We start from the raw sequence: 21,610 nt of genomic DNA, 5'->3' as shown, positions 1-21,610 counted from the left end.
CACAGCGGTCAAAGGGGACTAGATGGTCAACATTAAATAGCTAAAATTAAATGTTTAGAATCTATTTGGAACTTTCCAAGGAATTTTCCCCTTTGGTGTCAGAACTATAAAATCTTTCTGCAAAAAACATGACTTGTCACTTATGTAGTAGATCAAGTGACAGAATCTCACAGAATTCTGCATCCCAATTGGTTTTTTTTTAAAGATTTTATTTATTTATTCAAAAGAGACAGAAAGAGAGAGAGACAGAGACAGAGACATAGGCAGAGGGAGAAGCAGGCTCCATGCAGGGAACCCAACATGGGACTCGATCCCGGGACTCCAGGATCACACCCTGGTCCAAAGGCAGGTGCTAAACTGCTGAGCCACCCAGGGATCCTCCCAAATTGGGTTTTGATGGCACCTTCATCTTGATTTCTGTGTTGTGCCTGATATTACCACACGTCTATCTGATCTGCTCTGTGCTAGTGTAGGCTCATGGAAGTCAGAGGCTGATGTCTTGTTGACCTTTCACTGCAACATAATGCTGTGGCTATAGTAGGTGTTCAATACACGATTATTGGATTAAGTAAGCCAAAAAATACTTTTCAGATGCTTGAGATAATTTATATGAAAAATTATAGTTTATGATTTAAACTGGCCCTTTCATAAGAATAAAAGTCAAAGGTAAATTTAGAATATAGTCTTATTTCTTTCAAATTTAACAAGAAAACAATCTAAGAAGATCTCTAATTTATTTAAACTATTTCCAGTTCCTAGTTCTTCATCATTCATTTTCTTATTTGTAATGTGCCAGAATGTCCTATTATGCACTCAAACATTTTATTTTAAATGAGATTTATCCATATGCTCCAAACTGACAACTTTTATTTTAGAGATAAGATGGAACTCACTATGAGGGAAGACAAAAGCAATCTACTAGTTTTATCAAAACAGTAAAGTGATACAGTGTTTTCTAAATATATTTAGCTCACCTTTACCGAAATCTGGTTTAAATACTCACACACTCTCTTCCTTAGTCATCATGATGTGCTTATGAGGAGGTATTATCAATTTTACATGTGAAGAAAGGAAATGAAGTGAACTCATTACCTTACCCAGTATTCACACAGGTAGCAGGAGATAGAACCAGGCTCCGTATAACCATCTGCTCTTAAGTACTAGGCTCAGCATACTTTGGGACTGTCGAGTCAGCCCTCTCCCTAGAGCAGGGACCTTGCCTTCCATCCATTGACATTCCATTCCTCTTACCCTTGCTCAGTTAAACACAGATTCACTAACCATTCCAATAAAGCTACGTACTCATTTGCACCTTGAAAAATACAAACAAAAGCATCATGTGGAGAACTGTTTCTTTTTTTTCTCCTGTGGGGAGAGGTGTAGCAAAGCATAAGATGGAATTCTCAGAGTGGGTGGTAACCAGCATTAGGATCTACAAAATCAATATTCCAATTCCTAAAGACAAGCAGTCTTGGCTCCTGAGAAATTTTTCCCTTCTTTGTTCACACACATGAAATTTTTCACTGGATTTATATCACCAGCTGTAAAATATCTCCCATCTATTGGTTGGCTCATCTACTGTATTAGTTTTTTATTGCTGCTATAACAAATTTCTAAAAACTTATGGACTTAAAAAACCACAAGTATGTTCTCTTACGGCTCTGCAGGCCCTCAGTCTGGTACGGCCTCGCTTGGCTAAAATCAAATCAGGCTGCACTCCTTTCTAGAGGCAGAAAGAATTCATTTCCTTGCTCATTTGGGCTGTTGGCAGACTCCAGTTCCTTGCTGTTACAGGACTGAGGTCCCTGCTTTCTTGCTGGCTGTAAACTGAGAGCCAGTTCCGTTTTCAGTTTCTAGAGGTGGCTGAATTCCTTGGCTCATGGTTCTGTGCCTCCATCTTCAAAGCCAGCAATGGTGGGTTGACTTGAGTTTTTCTCATGTGGTATCTCCCTGACTCATTCTCCTACCCTTCTCTTAGGGAACATATGATTCATTGGGCCTACTTGGATAATTTTGCATAGCCTCCTCATCGCTAAATTCTTAATTTCATCACCTTCCTTTTGCCTTGTAAGACAACATATCCACAAAGTTCAGGAATTAGGATGCAGACATCTTTGGGGGGAGGGGGACATTATTCTGTCTAGCACATTCTTTAGCTACATATATGAATTCTGACTATGTTACTTTAACAAAGTATTAATGCTCTTCATATGAGCCATGTGAAGTCACAATCAGGATAATCAAGTGTATGCATGCCTCAAAAACAAAACAAAAAAAAAGGACGAATATAACACAAATTATCACGACAATACCAACATTAACAAAAGCGAACATCTTTGGTTGTCCCCCAGAACCAAGTTCCTCAACTTCTCAAGTTTTTGAAGGCTGCTGAAAAGTTAGGAATCTTTTCTCTTTGGGGGTAAAGTTTATTTTTAAATAGTCTTTACTTACCTTCCCTAATATTCATTGGATTTGAACTGGAGCATTTCCATTGCTACTGATGAGAAGCATCATTGGAGGAAAAATGGAAAGAAAAAAAAAAGAAAACTTAATTAAATGGCAATTATCTACAGCTTATTAACTATATAAAACAATCCTTTCAAGTAATTTACATACTGACTATTAGAGTATGGGTTGGGGTACTACCACTCTTGAATAGTCAAACGTAGTATTCATTCAAAAGAATCTCCCTCAACAGGAAAAACAGGTGTCTACTGTCATCAGAAAATGCTTTGTAGATTTGAGCCCCTTTGTATATAAATATATTTGAGAACCTTTTCTAGGGACACACCTGAGAGGGAAAGTCTTAAAAAAAAAAAAAAAGAATCAGTGGTTTAACACTAATTTCTAATCAGATCCTACAGAAAGGAACAGCCCGCACGGCAGCTGTACTTTTCCCAGGGTTAATTACCTTTCACTGCTCTCTGCTAATGAGTCAGCTGTTCCTGTCACTGTGCACTACACTGGTTCATCTGGAGCTCTAGTTGTGGACAAACACCGAGTGACAGTCCTATTTACATACGGGGGTGTTTGTTGTGCAAAGATTTCAAGGGATTTTTTTTAAATCCTTTAATTTTCATGTGTTTCCATGCTAAAAATATTTTTACAAATAAGATTTTACTCAATCAACTATTCTTGTCCCCCCAGGCCACCAGATTTGCCTGTAGTCTGTGTAAAAGGCCAAATCCCTGGGAAGTGGCAAACTTCATCACTTCTACAGACAGCTTTGTCTTACTGATTCCTCAATATCGTTACCAATTACCCTATCAGGATGAGACAGCCTTGAAAGTTTGTAACTTTCTTCTTTTTCTAAAAAGATTGCTATAGAAAATTAAATTTGAAGACAGAAAGTAATTTAAGATAGAAGGATGCAAAACAAACAAAAAAGACACAAAACATACTTTAGGTTTATTTGTACATGAAACATGAACTAGAAAATTGAATTTTCAAAAAAATTTAGACATGAAAACTGCTTTCACCTAATATTTCTAGATCATTGTGGGATATGTATACATATACGTGTATGTAGATGCATGTGTGCATGTGCATATACATATACACACATATGATTTATTACACAGATAACAGCTCTGCTACTCAGATAATAGTTCTGCTCTTCATCTCATAATGTAGACACAGTGTACCTTTTTGTATTTTTTAACATTGCAGCCATGAGGTTTACACATCTCTGCTTCCTTTTTTATTCCAGAGGGGACTGAGAAGCAATATGCAAACATAAAGCATTTATCTAGGTCCATTTGACAACCTCCAAAATGCCCCTGAATAGAGGCTACTCTCCCCCTGGTAAGTTTCTTGCTTTAACCCTTAGAGCAATGGCTGGTCAGATTTAAGTATGCATAAGGATCACCTGGGTACCTTGTTAAAATGCAGGCCCTGATTCTGACACCCTGATGTCCTGCATTCCTAATAAGGGGCCAGGTACTCCTGCTGGTCCATGGACCACCCTTTGATGAGCAAAGTGTCACAGCAGTGATTCTTAAACTTCAGCCAGTGTCAGAATCACTTGGAGGGCTTGTTAAAGCACAGGCTACTGATTTAGTACTTCTGGAGTGGGGCATGAGAATGTACATTTCTAGCAAGCTCCCAGATGATGTAGTCACTGATGGTTTGGGGATCACACTTTGAGAAGCATCACCTTAGATATTCACTATTAAATGCACAGAAGAATCCTAATTCCCAAAGGCAAAATATATCCACATGGAACAGAAGCATTGCCACCTTATTCTAGAGATATTTATTTGCTCTATTTTACTATTTTACGATAGAAAGAAACATAAAAAGTGAATGTTCTGGTCCATCTTTAAATACATTCTGAGAACCACTTTATAGCTTATTGAACTTGATCTTCCCTTCAGATGAAGCCATTCATGTCAAGAAAGAAATAGCAATTAAGTACTTCTTCATTACAGGTGCCATTATCAAATGTAAGCTCACAAATTACAAATCTAAGACTGCACAATATTTAAACTTGGCAAAAGCAAATAAAATATGGAATGAGTTAATTTAAAATCATATAATAAAAACAGATTTCAATGTCAAGTAATGATGAAAATTTCTTTGAGACTTCAATGTTTACCAGTCCTAGTAAACTCTGACATTTGCTACCTGGTACAACGAATTTCTCATAAACACCATGAGAAGTATTCTCTTTTGATCATTGCTATTTTGAAGAACACACTATCTTGAAATCTCCTTAAAAGACAAAAAATTTAAAAAACCTTTTAGTCTAATACTAAAAATACGTTTGCATTTCTGTTCATGTAAATATCTCAGTGCTAAAGCTCTTAAAAGGGCATTTTGCAACATCATTTATAAAAATAATACATATCTTAGATAATAAGAAAAAAATATATAGAATGAAACCTTGTTGGGTGTGATTTAGCAAAGAGATGGAGGATGAGTCTCCCAAATGCCAGGTTTCTCACTGAACAGAAGTTAGGTGCTTTAGCATTGATTTACTCAGGCCAGGAAAAGCTACTCAGTAACCTGAAACATGGACTTATTACATCGTACTCCAGTAAAGCTGGGAAAATATGGCACGATGTAAGAAATATCAGTAAGCACAGGAGAAAGATCTTGCAATGAACCACAACCCCTTTGGAATTCTTGCTACCACCTATTTGGTTTTGCTATCTTACTGATTTCTTTTTAAACAATGCTATTTTAAAAATATCAATCTCATTAAGTGCAAGAAAATGATAATATCACAAATAAGGAATTTGATTAATATCAGTGTAACCAGCCCTCTTGATATAGAACAGTATTATTTAATAAGTTCATTAACATATTTACACAAGTGTTTATTAAGCACCAATTCTTCTGGAGAAGAGGGAAAAACATTTATGTAAATAGGTGGAGTCTTAGTGAGTGGAGAGGGGTGTATGATGTGTGCCACTCTAATGGTACAGATATACCTGCTGTACAAATCAAAGAGGCAATAAAATGAAATTCTTTGAGGAGATGTGGGTGCTGAATTTATTTTTTGGTAACATGGAAGGACAATCTGATGAGTTTGACAAGAATCCTCCCCTGGAAGCACAAATATCAGGGTATATAATTTGAGTGAAGAACTCATAATCATACACATTGAGAATGAAAATGCACATTGTTGTCATGGGCCGAGCCTGCATGTGAATATCCAGATCCTAACTGATCTTTCTCCTTGGATGGTTTTTAAGACTTACAATGAATCAGACTAAATATGTGCCTTTGGTCATTTGAACATCTGGTTTTATAGTTGTCTCATGTGATTAATCAGAGGTCAGTACAGTTCACATCAGGTATTTTGTCCTATGCTTATCCAATTCCAGTCTATTATATTTATTGGTTTTCACTGGCCAATTGGTTTCTCTTTATGTCAGTGTTTCATTAGCTGTGGCAGATTACTGAGGGAATCTGACCTGAGTTTTCTGTCAGAGGTAACAGACTACATATTTTTGGCTACGTTAAATTTTTCCCCAAAAAGCGCATGTGGGAAGAAAATGCCTTGGAATATCTATGGCATCCCTTCTAATATAATCTAATATGCACACTGTGCTGTCATAGTGAATGATAAGAGTGCTTGTGAAATGAAGGCTTTACATCAGAGATCTGTGTGAGTTCCCTTTCATGAGGTTAACCCCTCCTGCCCCAAGTCTGGGTTCTGCGTTCCTGTAAGCTTTGCCTACCTCACATAGCAGCTGGCCCACCAGGACGAATCACTGTTGACATAGTCATCATCTGCTCTAGATTGGATGCTCCTGCAGGGCAAGGGCAATCTCCTTTTTGCTTCCCTTCATAGATAAAGTGCTCAACAAAAATGTTGACTGAGTGCCAGTTGACTAGTTATTAAGAAAACCGGGAACCATGACAAATTCACTACCTCTGTGATATGAATTTTAGGAAAACAATGGATGAAATATTTGGAGATAAATAGGAAAATAGCTATACGATGTAGCAAAAAGTCATGCTGGTGAAAACACACGTTAGAGATTAGCTAAGAGTAATAAATGTAATGCTGTAAAGTAGATTATTGAACTATTGATATATCTAAAGACTAGCGAAGTAGAAAATAATAATTTTATAAACAGTTTGCTTATAAATTGAGATTAATTTTACAAACAAACAAACAAAAAAAAAGACCAAAGCATAGGCAATACTACTACATCCTACCTAAGCCACTTGAAGGCAAAAGGAAGGTGTTAAAATTTAAGGACTACCACTGCCAGTTCAACATGTTAAAATTAAGAGAGCTGCACATTACAAATGGCTAAAAAGATTAAGTGGAGCAGTTTTCAAAAACATGAAATAACATAAAAAGATAACACAAGAAACATAATATTTATCATGAAAATATAAATGACTGTTGTACGAGGCCTACTGATCTCAAGTTAGTGGAGGTGGGGAGGATAGAAAGTAGTAAGATGATGCTTCGAGTGAAATAAATTTAGGAGAGAAAGGTAAAAATAAAATCAGGTGAGTCTTTCAGCTGTCATTGCCATTAGTTTGTGCATTGACACTGACTCAGGCACCAGACCAGGCATTTTATGTTTCCATTATCTTATTTAAACCTCACAACAACCTAAGGACATTGATATCATTGTTTTTCCCAATTGAAGTTGAGCAAACTTAGGTCACACTGCTAGTAAGAGCTACTAAATCACATCTGATGCCAATGTTTTTCCTGCTATGTAGCACTCGCTAAAAATGCACTGTGACACTAGACAACTCTGTCTTTCGAGTAAACCATAGAAAGATCCACAATGATAAATGGGGTCAAGGAATATAAGTTTTTGTGCTGCATTTAGACTGGATATAGGCTGGACAGAATGTTCAGAGAATCAGTAATAAACACAAAGATAATAGAGATACTGAAGTATGGTTTGGAAAAAACCGTAAAGCCAGTACGTAGGGAATACAGTGATAAATGATCTAGGAAATGTTTTGTCGATGACTGGAGATCCTGAGCACTGGCCCAAGGCAGCAGATTTAGAGAGTGCCATGCTTTGTCGCTGAGTTAACACTGACGCAACTTGAGATCCTAATTGTAGCACCTGCTAGTTCTTGATCTCAGAACTATGTAACCTCCCTAATATTCAGGTGCTTCATCTAATAAAAAGGTGCAATAACGGAACCTCCCTCTAGACCTGTGAGGATTACATGAGGTGTCACACATAACAGGCAAGTCACACAGTAGAAATTCTGCAAAATTCCATGACCTAAAAAGAGATCACTTCTTAAACAAAGCCCACAGGTAAGTAGTACTTCGTTCATAACGCTGTGTGGTCATGGTGAGGACATGTCTTGATGACATTGATTAAATCTTTGGATGCTAAACAGACAATTTTCTTCAAGAGAATATGCAGTTACTAGGAACATTCATTAAATATTCAGTCAAAAATATTAGTCGACTTTTTAATTTTACTATTCTTTGTGGTAGATACCGCTATAAATGTTTTATGCATATTAGTTGTTAACTCAATTTGCACGACAACTATATGGATTAGGGATTATTTATTATTCCCATCTTTCAAATGAGAAGCTTAAAACAGAGAAATATTTGCCCAGAGTCACGCAGCTAGTGAGCAGCCTGCTGGGAATCGAACTCTAGCTCCAAGGTGCATGTGTTTAATCACAACAGTCTGTCATCATCATCATGAGATAGGTGATAGAGAAGCAGGGATAGGCAGCAGAAATTGTATTCCAGCATGGGAATCAAACCAAAAGCCAAGGAAACAAAAAATATACAATACAATCTAAAGCAATGATAAGTGTTATGGGAAAACAAGGCAGGCTGAAAGATAGGGGGTATTTCAGATTGAAGTAGAAATAATCTTTATTCACTTGAGAAAGAGTAGGAAAACCATGTGCCTGGGGTGAAAACAAAGCCTTCGTATCTAGAATATATAAAGAATGATTGCAACTCAATAAGAGAAAGACAGGGGATCCCTGGGTGGCGCAGCGGTTTAGCGCCTGCCTTTGGCCCAGGGCGTGATCCTGGAGACCCGGGATCGAATCCCACGTCGGGCTCCCAGTGCATGGAGCCTGCTTCTCCCTCTGCCTATGTCTCTGCCTCTCTCTCTCTCTCTCTCTCTCTCTCTCTCTCTGTGTGTGTGTGACTATCATAAATTAAAAAAAAAATAATAATAATAATAATAAAAAAATAAGAGAAAGACAAATCACCCAATTAAAAATGGGCAAAAGGACTTGAATAGACACGTCTTCAAAAAAGACATACAAATGAACAATAAGCACATGAAAAGGTGTTCAATATTATTAGTCACTAGGGATGTGCAATTCAAAACCACAATGAAATGCCACTTTATACCTGGTAGGATAGCAATAATGAAAAAGACTGACAATAACAAGGGTTGGTGAGGATATGGTGGCATCTTGGACCTTCATACACTGTTGATGGGAATGCCATTTTGTTGCAGAGTCTTTTCCAATGCAACTGCATTGGAAAATAATCAGGCAGTTCTTCTAATTGTTAAACATAGTTACTATATAATTCATAGATTCAACTCCCAGGTATATGCACAAGAGAAATGACAACATGTCCACATAAACACCCCAAATGTCCATAAACTAATGAGTGGATAAAATGTAGTATATCCAATCAAGGGAATATTATCCAGCAATAATAAGGAATGAAGTAACGTTATGTACTGAAAGATAGGTGAGCCTTGAAGACGTGCTAAGTGAAAGAAGCCAGTCACAGAAGATGACATGTTGTATGATTCCATTTATATGAGATTTCCAGAATAGGCATAGCTATAGATACATAAAGAATAGGAATAGCTACAGAAACATGAGGTAGATTAGTAGTTACCTAGAGCCTGGGGTGGAGGGAGGATTGCAGGGTGATGGCTAAGGGGGTGCAGAGTTTCTTTGGGGGAAGCAAAATATTCTAAAACTAATTATGGTGCTGAAAATACTAAAGACTATTGAACTGTACACCTCATATTGTATGGTATGTGGATCATACCTCAATTAAGCTGTTTTATAAAACAGTGGAGCCATACAGACTATTGAAAAGAGTCTGCATTTTAAGTATGATGGGACGTCATGAATGACCAAGCAGAGGAGTGATCAGAAGGAAATCAGTTTCTAGGCCATGGCAGTCATCTGGCTGTGTAAAGGGGGTCTTTGTCTGGGACAGAGGTAGTAAAAGTAAGAAAGCTAACAGTTGGAAGTTCTGTCTCCAGGATAAAATAAGGTAAAAATACCAAAAGAAAAGATACTAAGACCAGAAATGTATCTACTGTCTGTTATGATCTAAACTCATTGCTCCTAACATGTCTGACACTGTCCTGCATGGAGAGAAGCCATTCTCATCCTCTGCTCTTCATCCCTTCCTGCTCCTGGCTCCAGAGGAAAGGACACTCTCCATTTCCCCTTTACTCTTCCTAATTTAAAAGGAGTTCAAATCAGAGAGGAATGTCCCTAGATCTTCTGGTTCCCATTAGTCTTCTGAGTTTCTATGCCAATATCAATTATAGGGATCCCTGGGTGGCGCAGCGGTTTGGCGCCTGCCTTTGGCCCAGGGCGCGATCCTGGAGACCCAGGATCGAATCCCACGTCAGGCTCCCGGTGCATGGAGCCTGCTTCTCCCTCTGCCTGTGTCTCTGCCTCTCTCTCTCTCTCTCTCTCTGTGTGACTATCATAAATAAATAAATAAATAAAAAATTAAAAAAAAATATCAATTATAAATAACACTTAGGAATTAAGTAAAGCCTTTTGTTTTTAATCATATGATGTGAATCTAATGATAAAAACTAGCATGTTAAAATCATTTATAGTCTAAAACCATTTTACACAGAGTTGATATCAAATTTGTTGCCTAATTTTTCAGGGGATGTTGAGGCTATCAACTCTGAATGTCTTGGCCTCTCATCTCTACACTTACAAATTTATTTCTGTCTCCACTGCTCCCTTTGCTCTAGTTTTAGAGGAAGAGGCTTTCTCCTTCCAAGGGCAGGTTCTCCATTGAGCTCTATTGCATTTGCTTCTTACTTCATCTAACTGGTTTTTCTTACATACCTTTAAATTTTTCAGTCTTCTTAATCTCTCTGGTTCCTTCTCTTTAGCATATAAGTATATATTGCTAACTCTGTTCTTGAGAGTCAAACTTCTTAAAGTCCCCAGAGGCTTTTTGTTCTCACTTTCCCTTCCCTACACAACCCATAGCCATCTGGCTTTCAAGCCCTGATTCCACTGAAGTTTCTCGGCTAAGATCACCTGTGACTTCCTACTTGACATATTTTGTGCTGCATTTTCAGTCTGTGCTCTGAGTAATTAGCAGTATTGCTGAGTCTTTCCTTAAGAAATTGTATCTTTGTTTTGTCTGTCACTCTGGATTTCTTCGGTGTTCTTCTTCATTGGTTCTCCTTTTCCCATTTACATATTGATATTCCCAGGGTTCCTAATTTTGGTCCCTTCCTCACTATAGTCTCCTCAGAAGCTACATCCTAATGTCCATCTCTCCATTCCAACTAAATCTCACTCTTGAATTCCTGATGCACTGGCCCACTGTATAGCAAACATCACCACCTGCTTGTCTTATATTTAATGTGCACATCATCTTTTCCTCAAAATAACCTCTTCCTTCTGAGTCTCCTATCTTGGTTAACCATCCACACACTGTAATCCAAGCCAGATGGTTGTCATTTATGACTTGTCACCAGTTTTCAAATCTATGTCCTGGGTTTGCCTCTTGCAGAGCACAGATCCCACTGTATTCTGAATATCAGTATGCTGTGTCACCTACTATGCTGTGATGTCTTACAATGCTTAGGTTGTGTCTACACTGCTTGACGCAGTTGCTGGAACATAGTAGATTCTTCGTGTTTTTTGAATGAATAGATTCAAGACTCTTTAAATGCTTCTTTGAAATCTTCCCTGATGTTACCTCCAAGTGAAGTGGTCATTCTGTTCTTCAGGCCATAAATTTACCTTTTAGAGGAGAAATGGAATTGGCAATGCCTGATGAGATGCTCTGGCCCATATGCATTAGGGTTGAGTGGCAGAGTGGAATTGCATGTGACCACAGACTATTTTATCTTTGCATAGGCCATTATGATACACGAGCCTACATAAACTGTTCACAATGTTTTAGTATTGATATACACATTTTTCACTTGACTCTATTGGAAAATTTAGTACATGTAAAATACAAAAATATCTGAAAACGTATCTAGCTAGAATAAAATGTTTTATTTATTTATTTACTTACTTACTTATTAATTTTTTAAGTTGGCTCCATACCCAGCATGGACCCCAACGAGGGGCTTGAACTCATGACCCTGAGTTCAAGACCTGAGCTGAGATTAAGAGTCGACACTTAATCCACTGAGGTACTGAGGCACACCTGGAATAAAATATTTTAATCTCTTGTGAACTTAATGTAACCCTAGGAGAGGTTTTATTGTAACTAAAACTCTTCATTTTTATATTCTTTCTTTCTTTAACAATCACTTGTGCATTTCTCACAATGTTCAAAGCTTTTTCAGTAGATTCTGAGAATTAAATGATTTTAAATACAGTTTCTCTTCTAAAGCCTTTTTATCAAATATCACTAACTTGACTCCTTTTAGTTACTATTATATTTTCAATATGATATTTGCAAAAGATCCAAAAATGCTTTTACTTTAATATTCTATAGTGATTTAAGGAAACTACATGAGTATTGTGACAATAACTTCCTAATTAAGATCTAAAATGCAAAAATAAATACTATCTATCTATCTATCTATCTATCTATCATCTATCTCTCTATATATCTGCAACTGTAATCTATGTTTCCAAATATTTTTTTAAGTGAAGTGAAACCTTAACAAGCCCATAGATAGAAGGCACAGAGGTCAAATGTGCAGCAGTTAGTGCGCCCTGCCTGAGGCCATAGGTCAATCAGAGCTCTGACCCTGCAGCCATGGATTCCCTGGCAGCTTGCCCCACTGCCCCATGGCACAGTCTTCTCATCTATGAAAAGAGGCTGATAACAGAACTTCACTTTACCCTATAGGCTGTTGCTCTGGTTGTGGCTGTTGTGTGAATTAAAAGAATTCATAGACGGAAAGTACTTAGAAGAGTGGTTGGCACCATGTCAGTACTATCTTATTATTATAATAGAAAAACACATGTCTTCTGCTTGACACCAAACTACTCAGAGGAAGAATTCAATTATCAGACCTTTTTAAGTATCAATGTTGATGCTCACAGATTCTGTGAGCTAAGATTTCTGGCTATTTGGCCAAATGTTTAACTTTTGATCTGATGTTTAGCATCAGAGCTAAAGCTCATTCGGTTCTTAGCGTAGGTTATTTCTGATATCAAGGTTAATTGGCATGCTAAATATGTATGTCTTAGAGAGGTGTAATAAAGGTTTATGCTGTCTCTGAATTATTTTTCAAACTGATAGGATGTTTTCATTATAAAAAGTTCACAGAGTTATAGAATTTGGGGAATGAAAGGACCATAGGGGTTACGTCACCCAGCATAACCCTTACTATGACAAATGTTATCAGTAAGGAAAATAAAGCAACTTGCCAAGTCCCAATCATTCGACTACTAAATGACATTTAACTACGAGTGGAACCCAGACATACTTGAGATCTACTGTCATTTGACACAAAGTTGCTGACATTGTTTTCTGTTTTTTTTTTAATACTTTGTGCTCAGACACCATATAGCATAGGGACACATTAAGAGAATGGATTTAGAGAGCAGTTAGATTTTGGGCTCAAGCTTCAATCCTGGTGGTGACCTAAGGAAAAAAACTTCTTAATGTCTCCGTTTCAGTTGCTTCATCTGCAAAAAGGAGACAGGAGTGGAAATGCTGAGTATTGAATTATATAATACCTATAAGGAATTTAACAGCATAGGTGGCTCAGTGTAAGCACCTGGTAAATGTTAAGGGTTATTATTATTACTGTTGTCATATATATCATCGTTGTTGTTTTTTTAATTTATTAATTTATTTATTTATGATAGTCACATAGGGAGAGAGAGAGAGAGGCAGAGACACAGGCAGAGGGAGAAGCAGGCTCCATGCACCGGGAGCCCGACGTGGGATTCGATCCCGAGTCTCCAGGATCCCGCCCTGAGCCAAAGGCAGGCGCTAAACCGCTGCGCCACCCAGGGATCCCTATATCATCGTTGTTATGAAAAAAATTCATATGCACGTTTGTACCAAAAGTTATTTTTCTTATTTGCCAAACCCTAATAGTTCTTGAATTAACGATTTACCCAAGTCAAGTCAGAATCCTTCAGCTACTTAATGATATTTAACTATGAATGGTGTGTGTGTGTCTGTGCGTGCATGTGTGAGGTGGGAGACGTATATGTGCACATTTCCATTATTTGACAGAGCCAAGATCTGAGATCCCATGGCTTTTTCAAATTCCCCTCATCTCACTTGCAATCTGCTGTGATATGGCCTGTATATCAACTCTAATCTGCAAATCTTGGCCCTTGGAATCCTCAGGTTGATAAGGTTTACAGAAGATAAGGATTACAGAAGAAATGGTTCCAAGGAACTAAGTGAATCAGGTATAGAACACCAGCAAACTTCAAACGTTTATGGTAGCAAATAAGGACCCCAGGAAGATACCTGCCATGGGAAATCTGATCAGTTCATGATTTCATACAAAAACAACAACAACAAACACTTGGAAATTTGACATTTAAGCCAAAAAGTTGGCATCAAAATGTACAAACTGTTTTACAACCTAAAATCTATGCCTGAAAGGTTAGTCAATTGAACCTAAGTATTTTAGAAAAATAAAGCTGGTGGAATATTTTATTAGTTCAAAAAGCCTATGTGAAATATATTTAATTGACCTGTGTAAACCAATGTAGGCAGTATTTGGAAAGGTTTTTTATTTGTTTGTTTTGTTTAGACTTGGAACTTGCCTTTCAGGAGTAAAATGATAGGGCTTTAATCCCTAGGAAAAAAAATTCCCAAATACATCATAGAATCTAGGATAATCCTTCATGAAGTCAGAAGCAAAAAAAGAAAAAAAGGAAAAAATAACTTCCTCTACCATTAAAAATAACCACAACAGCAACCCTGGTCTCCATTCTTTCATTTCCTCAGGTCTGACATTCTGCAGATGACCGCCCTTATTTGTCTCTACATGTTTTCCAAAATATAAAAGTGAAATAGAGTCCCAAGGGCACTGTACTTGAAAGGTTATGAGAGTTAGAGAATTTTAACCATGCCTGCCAAATCAGCAGATGGCTTGTGATTATAATTATATGCATCAATAAAACGAATAATCTTTACAAAATTTGAATTTCTACTAAAGTAAGGGATTTAGTAAGCAGATGCAACAGAATGCATTTTCTTTAACCCTTTTGGTAGACACTGGTATCTTTTACACAAAAAAAAGATCAAGGGATCTGCACATAATAGGTTGTACACTCTAATTTTTGCCCCCATTCTAAAGTAGTCATATTGTCAGCCTCAATCTTTCCTTGATTTCATTTTCTTCATGAGCATATTTCTTTCTCGTCCCCTTTTCACCCTTCAGAATAGAAATGTTTAGACTAATTCCTACCATTGTTTGATATTTGAAAGAAGAAAATTTTAAAGTGGTAAATACCTTCATTCAAATTCATATCAAATATACTATGGAAACAAAAGAGCAAACAGTGGGTGCGTCTTTCTATCTAATCGCATTCTTTACAAATTAGATTTCCAATAACAAAATTTTTCATTTTTTTGTTTTCTGATTCTCTTTAACCTACATTCCAGGGATTAAAATACTGTTTATTCTACTGAAATAATTAACTATTTCATTTCTGTCTGGTTCTGCATAACATCATAAGTAATGATAACTAAGTTTTGTCTCATGCCAAGTCTGAATTTCTTCATATAGAAATATGTTTCAATACATATATGATACATTTGAAAAAAAAGATAAGGCAAGATTTACACACTGGCCTTTAGCTATATTTCCCCTTCATGAGAAAACACTCAAAATTTAGGAAACAAAATTAAACTTTTAAATGTTGGAAATGGTGGAAAAAGTATTACTGAAATTCACATACTTATTTTTTAATGAAATTGTGATGTAAATGTTTTTCATGGAATTATCAAGTGTAACTCTTCGTTAAGACAGTATATCAATTAACATATTTATGACAAATCAACAAATAGAACATTTAGGAGTACTTAGAGAACCTGTATTTTGTGTAGCTATCTCTGGCACCTTCATATTTATACTGTATAAATCAAGTAAATTAAAATGTTCCGATCTAAAAAGTTATTATATATTCTAGGTAACCTTATTTATTAGTACAAATAAGTTACTAATAAGACTTTGAAGGCTTTGACAATTTTGTGGGTCAACACAATTTACTTGTGGATATAAGATTTATGAGATCAGAAATTCTTCTTAGCTACAAGATCCTCTCAAAGGTGCAACTTAAATGTGCAGGTTGAATCCTGTCAGAAAAAAATATTCCTACAATCACAATCTGAAGAATTAAACTGAAAAAGTAGTAATTTTTGCCCAGAAGCTTACAAATTTATGCAAAAGTTGACAAAACAACAATTCAAATACTTAAAAAGAAATTCAAGTGTCTCTTAGAGTTCACTGAAATGGAATTTTAAAACATTCAGCAATAAGCTATGTTCAAGTTTCTTTATCCAGGTGATAAAATAAAATATTTTTCAATCATAACATCCTGGAAGAGGGATTTTTTTTTTTTTTTTTTTACCAAATCCAAAGTGTCAACCATCTAAGCCAAAAACTTATGAAATGAATCCTAAAGAGGCAAAAATTAAATATATTAATTTTAAAAATAAGAAAGAAATGAGGAGTAAACCTAATAATATTATTACATCAAGACCTTTCCTATAACTTAGTACTTAAATTATAGATATTCCACTTTGAAATTAGATAAAATTAAGTATTTCTGCTTACATAAAGTTAAAGTTGAAATTCATGAAATTCTAAGGTATACTTTGGATTGCCATTAATAAGACTATGTATAATAAGCCAATATAGCCATGTATGCTTAATGTGCACTTAGTATGTTTAACTTATTACCTTATGCTGGATATGAGCACTCAGCCATATAAAATGGAATTTTCACAATTCTTCAAGGAATCTCACAAAATTTAAGGCTCTGGAAGGGAAAACATGAGAGAGTTCTGTACTGACGGAAGTGGATGTGTAGGAAGTATATAATATGATACTGGAGTGTCCACTTAACTGTCACAAACTCCAAGTGAAAGTTAAGAAACAAACATTCTTTGAAAACGTACCATATACCCAGGGCTCTAGGTATATTATCTAATCTAATTTTCACATGAGTCATGAGGCAAGATTTACTAGCCTGGCCTCCAACTAACAGACCAGGAAACCAAGGCCCATAAAAATTAAATAACTTATCCAGAACCACAGATTTAGTAAATGGAATAACCAGGTCTCAAACACATGCACTTGAGAAGGGGGTGTCAGAGATTCTCTTATCACTTTGTGTCACCCATATGGCATGTATAATGACTTTTTCTCTAGGAAATGCTTTATAGTTCTTAGATTGTGGATTCTCATGGGTGAGAATGAGGCCCCCCTATTACCCATAGCACCGAGTATAATCTTTTGAACAACATAGTTTTAGTAATACTTATATGTCAATTAAGTGAACCTAAATAAAAGTTCCTTCTGTTGACAGAAGTTAAGGTTCTCAAATTTCTTTAAAGAAAAAGTTATAAATCAAATAAAACCATATTTTAGTGTATTTCCATGTTAAATTTTTTAAAAATTTCTCAAATTCAGGAACAATATTTGTAGAAACAAGTTCACATAAGCCAAAAGTAATGATCTGTGCCCTCTTCTCTTAATTACAACACAGCCTTATTTTGTTCTGAAGAAGGACAACTACATTTCTGTGACAGTAATTCCACTCAGTTTTATCCGCAGTGATCCACCTGTACAGGCTTCAGTCAAGTTTGCACATCCTTTGCTGTATTGGTGAGGAGAAGGGCAAAATATTTATAGCCATTCAGAAGGCTTGTATATTTTCTGAACAACTCACTCCTGTATTTAACATGATGAACATTAGCCAGTACAGAAAAATAGATTATAATCCATAAGATTCAAATTTAAAATCTTCATAACAGAAAAAAGAAAAAAACAAAACCTCTACTATACCTATAATGCCTGAAAGAGTAAACTAGTTGCAGAACTCTATTGGAAACTGAAATTGGTAGGTAGCAATTATGGCCATTTTCATACAGCTTGCTTTTCCCATGATTTCTACCATATTGATGAGATTACATATTAGAAAATTCTTAATTTAGTAAAATCATAGCATATCTTCCCTACATATATTTTACTTGACATTACCACGACACTATTATACCTCTATTTTCACAAAATTAATTTCCTTGTCAATCCTGGTTACTATAAAAATAATAGAGTTTGTAAGACATAATATATGTTATATATAACACACATACAGTCTTAAATGAATTATATAAGTAAATTGAATGTTTGGAACACACTTAGAAGAAGAAAGTACTTTCAGACAAAAAAAAAAAAAAAAAGGAAGAAATATGTGACCTCTGGTCACCCAGACCATATTATAAACCTCTATTATGAATCTCTCGTAAATACTAAGTGATTTATTCTGTATTATAAAATTTCTATATTCTTATATAAATAAAAATGTTTCAGAGCAAGTAATCCAAGTTAGCAAACTGATTTCTACATAATATGGAGAGTTTTAATTTATGAACAGATGATTATGACATGCCATTCTAATATTAAATGACAATGGTTTTAAAAATTTAATCCTGACACTGATATTATGAATCCATCTATTTTTAAAACACCACACTTCTGTTAACAATACTTTTTAAAATGTTTTCAATGAGATTGTCAGAGTTTATTAAACCACTGACAATCCGCTAAGCTGATAGTTCTTAGAATAAAATATTTAATTTACCTGGATGTCTTGTAACAATATCATCCTCTCTTGAGCTAAACATCCTCTGAGTACACAAGTCTAAGGCAGACAGACATTTCAGCAAGGCAAATAAGACTTTCTGGCAACTTCCTGTTGCCATATTTCTCTAAAAGGATCCTGCAATGTTATACTTCAATACTGCAAATGCATTTTTCTAAGGGACACAGTAAACCAATGCTGCTCAGTGTCAGAGAGCTTTGATTTTTTCCCAAGTACAGCAAGCAAATAACCACTAATCCTATTCAATATTACAGATTTGCAGCAATGATTTTATTTGCAGATCCAAGAGAGATGGAATACACGAAGAACAGGCAAGCTTTTATTTTCTTGTTTTGTTGCGTTTGATTGATTGATTTTTAAGATACTGATCAAGGAAATGGTTATGCCACATATGATATTAAATATTCCTTAGCAGATGGGACAATTTTACAGTGACAAGAATGAATCTCACTGCACACAGTCCAGCTCAATTATCTTTTAAAAGCAGTAGGACTAACTAAAATCAAAGTTGCCTCATGCTTTTGAAAGTTTTTCAAACCTGAACCCACACCTGAATAGTCGTCATTTGTGAAAGCACCATTTCTCCAACAAACAGCCTACCTTCTCAAATTCAAGTTCACTTGCATTTTGGGGTACACTTCACTTGTGAAATTCAAAAACTTTTATGAAACGGCAAAACAAAACAACAATAACAACAACATAAGAGCACTGATCACTGAAGCCACATTTCCAGAAGTGATAGCAAAATCCCTTCATTCTGACCTACTTGTAGAGAATCGGACTTTCAGCCCCACGGTTAGGCTAAGATTTGTTCTACTTTCTCCCTAGGGCTTAATTGCCAGACTGACTTACCCGTGCCTCCTAGCCTTTGTTCTGCCTCTCACGCTGACATCAGGGAAGCAGTGATGTAGAATAAAGCAGGGGTGGGCTAGGTTAGTCCAGTGTTTGTGTCGTTGTGTGGTGTGCAGGGACACTCTGTGATACTCTAGTGAGCTGCTAAGCTTTTTTTGTAGGCTTTGTGTCATTTACTTAACGACCAATCTCATTAGCTGCCAGGGTACAATGGGCTGATGCATTTTCTATGTACATACTCTACACAGTGACCCTCAAGGTTGCCGAAGGTCTATTTAATCAGTCAAATGCTGAATATATTTGCAGTAAATCACTAAAAAAAGAAAAAAAATATGGGACTACCGAGGTATCTCACAGGCTTACTATTTACGGGTGGTTATTCACAGGTAATAAAATGCATGCATATTTAGCCAAAACAAGGGTAGAGTGGGCGGAGATGAATGATCTAGCTGGCACTGGTGACCTTAATTTTAGGAAACTTTTGGAATCGAAGATATTTTCTGTTTGCAAGGAACCCAGATTTAGAATTTAATTTCTGTCTTAGTTTAATCATATTAGCAAGACAAAAAAGAATTGCTTTCTTTAGCAGCTTCTCCTAACTCCAAAGTCACCCCACTTCCATCCCACCCCCTGCCCCAGAAGCTCCAGAACTGGCAAAGTTGCATTTATGCCCTCTTTCAGTTACAAGGTAAAAACCCTTTTAACTCCTATGAAAAATGAAATACTGAGAGCACTATGAATGACGACAGCTGTCCATAAGTATCAGGGAGAGTTCTATTGTCCAGCTTGTCCCTGGATAAAATGAATACTTTACAGCAGAGGCTGTTCAGCTTGGCTAAAGAGTATGGGGAGAAGGGGAGGAGGTCACTGGAGATTTCGCACACTAATTTAATCTGGGGAAAGGACAGGCTCTGCATCTCCCTTGAACAGACTGGCAGCAATCTGGGCCCCCACAGAACTATCTCCTTTTGCCTGTGCTCTATTTATTCCTTATCTCTGTTTACCAACCGCTAGGTCCCTTTCATTCACACCACGAGGCCGTTTTCCTACTATCAGTCAGCAGCTGACACTGTGGAAGAGCCTCAAAGGCAAAAAAAAAAAAAAAAAAAAAGAAAGAAAGAAAAAAAAAAAAGATCAAAACTAAACCAAAGCTGTATAAACAATGCAACAGTACAAGTAAATGCATAAACCCTGATTCTTAACCCAACCCACAGGGTGCAAACAGAATCTTTATAGTAAATCCAACAAACCCACCACAGTGAGCTATGGGCCACAAAGAAAGAAAAGTCAAAAACCATTCATGAAATCACCATCCAAAAAGAAGTACTAAAATGTAAGCTGGCTGCTGAAGCAGCCTAGCTTCCAGGGGTGTTCTTATCTCTATCATGGATCAATTACTGGCAACCAGGAAACATTTACCTTGCCCAAAAGGTGAGCTAAATATTTCAAAGGGAAACCTCACTCTTATTAAAATGCTGGCAGACAAAAAAAATCCACCAATGTGATTATAAGTTAAAGGAGGAAACAACATTAACTTTTCTAATTCCTCATCATGTTGATTTAAGTGAAACAATTCAAAGAAGTGGGCATCGGATCTCCATTACTTTTATATAAAAACACTTAAAAGTCCTGGGCAATCCAGTCAACTAAATCTTTTTTCCACATCTTATGTCAAAGTAACTAACAACAGAGGAGTTGAGAAAAGCCTACTTCATGTACAACTTGGTATCTTTTGAAAACCTCTGCAGGGTGTGAGTGAAAACAGAGACTGGGGCCACTAGTTTGAAGTGTAGAAAGAGGAGAAAAGGAAACAAGTGTTATTTTGAACCTTGCAACTTTTGAGTAAGTATGAATTTTGAATCTAATATGTGCTTTACTTACATTCATCTTGAATACTACATAATTTTGAATATTTCAACAAATGGAAAGATGCTACCTAACGGAAGTAGTTCACTGAAGTGATTCAGAATCTATATGATTCAGGTATATATGTGCATAAATTATAGTATGGATGCATACAGTGCTATCCATATACACAATGCACAAAATCAGAAAGTGCGTAATTTCTATTGCCTACAGTTCCCTACATTAAAAACGGCAACCAACTTTAAATCTCCCTGAGTTTTTCCTATCATTGAAATGATTGGAAATTATTGGTTATTGCCACAAAAATCAACACCGTATTGACTCAATCACTAAGACCTTTACTGAAAAAGGGAAGACAAAATGTAGCTCATTATCTAGGATGATCAATTGGACCAGATTTTAGTTTGTGTTT

The 21,610-nt window shown here is 36.2% G+C and overlaps 1 protein-coding gene and 1 long non-coding RNA gene across 8 annotated transcripts in view; both read right to left on the bottom strand.

The window, feature by feature from the left end:
• ST18 (ST18 C2H2C-type zinc finger transcription factor) overlaps positions 1-16,635 on the bottom strand; it is a 137,992-nt gene extending 121,357 nt beyond the window's left edge. Inside the window, exons 1-2 of one of the 2 annotated variants that reach the window (XM_077876959.1) lie at positions 16,557-16,635; positions 2,452-2,497 (exon numbers count right to left, since the gene is read on the bottom strand). The gene's annotated coding sequence lies outside the window, so the exon portion shown is untranslated. The remainder of the gene's footprint in view (positions 1-2,451; positions 2,498-16,556) is intronic. The other variant, XM_077876958.1, reaches the window with a different exon arrangement.
• The window catches only part of LOC144300662 (uncharacterized), a 185,406-nt gene that overhangs the window by 13,096 nt on the left and 150,700 nt on the right, over positions 1-21,610 (bottom strand). For 2 of the 6 annotated variants that reach the window (XR_013367438.1, XR_013367434.1), the window contains exon 3: positions 2,452-2,494. This is a non-coding gene — a long non-coding RNA (uncharacterized LOC144300662). Of the gene's footprint in view, positions 1-2,451; positions 2,498-16,621; positions 16,636-21,610 lie in introns of those variants that run through there. The other 4 variants (XR_013367437.1, XR_013367433.1, XR_013367431.1 and 1 more) reach the window with 2 other exon arrangements.

This window comes from Canis aureus, chromosome 28 (assembly GCF_053574225.1).
Source record: "Canis aureus isolate CA01 chromosome 28, VMU_Caureus_v.1.0, whole genome shotgun sequence".
Lineage (NCBI taxonomy): Eukaryota > Metazoa > Chordata > Mammalia > Carnivora > Canidae > Canis > Canis aureus.
The sequence above is the reverse complement of the archived record's forward strand: the minus strand, read 5'-3'. Positions and strand labels throughout refer to the sequence as shown.